General features: G+C 47.3%; 1 protein-coding gene across 2 annotated transcripts in view; it reads left to right on the top strand.

The window, feature by feature from the left end:
* The first annotated feature begins 3,014 nt into the window (after nt 1-3,014).
* The window catches only part of Prxl2a (peroxiredoxin like 2A), a 21,682-nt gene continuing 20,267 nt past the window's right edge, over nt 3,015-4,429 (top strand). For both annotated transcript variants that reach the window (XM_008849824.2, XM_008849823.2), the window contains exon 1: nt 3,015-3,148. The gene's annotated coding sequence lies outside the window, so the exon portion shown is untranslated. The remainder of the gene's footprint in view (nt 3,149-4,429) is intronic.

Below are 4,429 nucleotides of genomic sequence, written 5' to 3'. Positions count from 1 at the left end.
AAACCCTGTCTCAAAAAGACCAAACAAAACAAAACAATCCTCAAAGTCTATTTTAACTATGAGATCCTATAAAATAAAAAATAAGGTACACACTTCCAGTGGCACATAGCAAACATTGTTGCAAAAGGGAAGAAATGAGACATAAAACAATCACACTAATGCAAAACCAAGAATCCAGCATATAAATGCCAAATCCTGAAATGCTACAGCCAGCATCTGGGACTTGTTATGAAATCTTCTGGGCTCCAAAGGGCTTAGATAGCTTCACCCCTCCAGTTCTGCCACCTGCAGCACATATAGCTTCTCCTTTAGACTTAGGCCAGCTCTTCTCCATGACTGCAGCTCTCCTTGGAAGTCATCCCACAGCCTGGCATCTCTATTATCCTGGGATCTCCACTGCAACTGACACTTCACAGCAGGTATGACATTGTTTCCATGGCAGGCAATATCCCAATGCTTTCAAAACTGCACAGATCACTGACCCTTTGTCTGAGTTATGTGCCCTTTTAAAAAGTATATATGTATGTGTCTGTGTGTGGGAATGTGTACATGCGAGTGCAGGTGCCCAGAAGAGGTCATCAGATCCCCTGGAGCTGAAGTTACAGATGTAACTTGCCCTTACAGATGTAAGCTGCCCTTTGTGGGTGCTCTGTAAGAGCAGTGCACACTCTTAATTGCTGAGCCATTTCTCCAGCCTTTATGAACATTGTTTATACTGCATGAGTTATATTTAACTGTTTTATAAAACCTAAAAGATTAATCTATGCATACAGATATCTGAGGAACCTGAGCAGTGGAACATAAATTTGATAAGAAAGAAACAAATCTTAAGGGCGGAGATCACATTCCTCTCTCATTTCTTACAAAACAGCTGAGAGAATCCCTGTACTAAGGAAGAAAGGAACACAGCACACACACAATGAAGTCCACTGTGCTTATTGTTTGTGGTGGTTTGAATGAGAACGTCCCCCGTAGGCTCTCATATTTGAGCACTTGGTCCCCAGATGGTGGGGCTGCTTGGGGACATTTAGGAGGTGTGACCTTGCTGAAGGAAGTTTGTCACTGATGATGGGATTTGAGAGTTCATAGCCTTGTCCCACCTCCAGTTGATTCTCTCTACTCCCTGCCTATACTTGAAGATGTTAGGTATTAAGCTTCCAGCTCTACCCCTCTCCTGTCATGTCTTCCCCACTGTTATGGACTCTCTCTCTCTCTGAAACTTTAAGCCCAAATAAGCTCTTCCTTCTATAAACTGCCTTAGTCAAAAAGAGGGGGTTTTCTGGGGCTTACTGACTGCCAGCCTCACTCCAGGTTCAGTGAATGTAAGAAATAAGTCATTACAGTCCATTTTCAGTATGAGGTACATTTAAAGCTCATCAAAGAATTACAGATAAGCAGAAGGCCCCTGTCTTCCCTAGATAGCAACAGCAGGTGCCTGCTTGTTTCTGTTTATCTTAGGGTTGAAAAGTTAGTCTGCTGAGTGACTGAGCCCATGTATCAGGAAAGGGGAATATTTCCAGCCCCAGGAGATTTCCAGTCTATGGGAAAGAGAGCCAGGAATATTCATAATCAAGACTATAACACTGTTTTCTCTCACATTGTCAGACCCGTCTTTTTTGCCTTTTGTCTGATGACTAGGTCTACACGATCATAAAACAAAAAACTGCCTCGTTTTCCCCAGTATCTTGAATTTGTTAATATAGAGAGGGTATTGCTTTTTACAGTAATAGACAGTGACACCTTAGTCTTCCCATGGCCCAAGGAGCCGCATGATTCTCTCTCTCTCTCTCTCTCTCTCTCTCTCTCTCTCTCTCTCTCTCTCTCTGTGTGTGTGTGTGTGTGTGTGTCTCGAGCACACACACATTTGATAATCATTTCTGGCCGGTGTGATGTAGGCCTGCTTCAATTCTTCAAATTGCCCTGTGAGTGGTCTAGTCTTTTTTATTGATATTTAATTCTTCTATTGTGAGTCAGTTAATACTGTCTCTAAAATTACGTTTTGACTACCTACTTTTATAAAACAGTATGAGCATTTATTACAGGAGTAAAAGAATAAATAGATGATAGCTGTTAGAGTCCAGGTCTGCAGATGACCCTCTCCCAGTGTAGAAAAACCTTACAAGACAGGCCATGAGGGCCCCCTTGCAAAACAGGAACTGGCTAGACAGCTACATTGAGAGCTGTCTCAGCACAAAGCTGTTCCCCAGATAATTTTGGAAGATAAACAGGCCTGTGCACCCAGACCCACCGATGTAAGAGCTGTCTCAGTTCAAGCTACTTCCCTTGAAACTAAAGATTATTTTTGCCACCTCCACATTCCCCAACCCCCCTATAAGAACTTCCTCAGCAGTCAGCAGGCTGCTGGTTGCCTCTCTCTCTCTCCCCAGCTGAGCTGCCAGCCACCAGGAATCCTAAGAAATAAACTTTGCCTCGCCTGGAGTCCTCCTATGTTTTCTGTGGCTATTCCCTGCCGGGCTTTTATCTAACAATAGCCAGGTTCGGAGTTGTACTTCGGTGATCCCAGCACTTGGAAGACAGGAGGATGACCAGTTCCAGATCAGCTTGAACACATTTGAAATAAACAGACAAACGTGTGGGAGACCAAGTAGGCCCAGGGTTGCTCAGAACCTAAGAGAACCGGCTAAATTCCAAGGAGCCAGTTCTTGGCTGCTTCTGTCCACTCTGAGAAGCAGCACTTGGGAGTGAGAGGGAATACGGGTTAGGATGGAGACTAACAATCTTAAATTTGATTGAGGAGATACTCTACACATGGGACAGGTGCCTCAGGATCTGAACAGAGCAGCACCCCGCAGAACACATCAGGGGCCTATGTTCACGACTGGGGAAGAGCTGACCAACCTAACGCAGTGCGAAGGAGAGAGAAGAGAACTGTCCGGGAGCCCAGAAGTTCAAGGGCGACCAGGATGCCCGGCGGCGCCCAGGGGGTGGGGCAGGGGCAGGCCGGTCACGTGGGAGGGGCGCGGCGGCTCAGCTGCTCAGATGCGCAGGCGCCGGATCGGTCCCAGAGCCGCGGAGTTGGGTTCTCCAGCCGCGGTGGGGCGGAGGGAAGGCCGGTGGGAGGCAGGCATCGTGCTGCGCTGCTCTGCGACGCCGGTGAAGTCCGCCGGGGCGGGGTCCGCCAGCGCAGGTGAGGATGCAGGCGGCCCGGACGCAGGGGAGGATGCAGGCGGACTGGAGGCGGCTGGACCCTCTCTAGGGACCGCGCTCCTTCCCGGCCCCAGGGGAAGGAGCGCTCTACTGTGGGCGATTTCCTGGTTCCCAGGATTTGAGCTGGACTGGTGACATGCAGCTGTCTGACTGTTGGGACAGAAAACTGAGAACAGGCTCGTCCACATGGCTCAGGGTGGGCCCGGGGCTGCCCAGGGGTGCCAATGGAGGTCTTGTCTTTGTGCTTGCATGCAGTCGTGTGCCCCATGATAGCAAGAAGCCTCGGTTCCTTCCGTCTCGTAGACACCTGTTCCCTTTCTCTGAGAAAGGTTTCAGACCTCTGACTTTGCCTCCTGTAAATTTCAAATTCGTGCTGAGGGGTAGGTGTGAGGCATTGGGGCAGTCCGCCTTAGGCTGGTGAAAGTTGGTGAGGGTGGATTGTTAAAACAAAGTTATTGCCCAACCCAAGGGATTTCGGAGAGAGCGCACACCGCGAGAGTCCAGCTGGCATCGTGCCTGTTTCCATCTACCACACCATGCTGTCTTCACAGCCCTGTTACCTAGACATCAGCTTAGTTTTTGTTTCTATTTCAATAATTTTTTAAGCCTAGTGGATTACTTATGTGAAAAGAAAATAATTACTTAGGGTTTATTTTGAAAAGCACTGTCATGGTGTCAGTTTATAGAGTCTTGTTTGCGCTTGCGTGGCTTGGCCCAGTTCTGGAAATAAAATCGGGATTCCCACTGCACACTCTGGCTCCTCAGAAGATACTCATTCATTGGAAAAAAAACTCTGCTTCGAATACAAATAATATTTTGGGAGTGATCATTGACTAATCCAGATATGAGTAAGAGTTAAGCATGTATGGCAGTCTGTAAAGTAGCCTAAAGCATCTTCTGTGTCTTTAATCCTTTGATACTTTCATCTCTTTAGAGGTGATTCAGGAATTGTTCCCATTTTACTGATGCAAAACAGTGCCTTCCTTGTCCAAGTTTGTACATCTTGAGGGAATTAGAGTTGGGTCTCAGTTATTCTTAGTCTGACCTTTCCGTATTCTCCCCCCTTGTAAGGGCATGCCATTTACTTGAGACCTTTTGTGTTGTTCCTAAAGGGGTACATTCTTTCTTTTTTCTCTCCCTCCCTCCCTTTCCTTTCCTTTCCTTTCCTTCCTTCCTTCGTTCGTTCCTCCCTCCCTCCCTCCCTCCCTCCCTCCCTTCCTTCCTTCCTTCCTTCCTTCCTTCCTTCCTCTTCTCCTCTCCT

Source organism: Nannospalax galili, unplaced genomic scaffold, assembly GCF_000622305.1.
Source record: "Nannospalax galili isolate Female #2095 unplaced genomic scaffold, S.galili_v1.0 scaffold83, whole genome shotgun sequence".
Classification (NCBI taxonomy): Eukaryota; Metazoa; Chordata; class Mammalia; order Rodentia; family Spalacidae; genus Nannospalax; species Nannospalax galili.
This window is presented reverse-complemented; position numbering and strand designations above follow the sequence as displayed.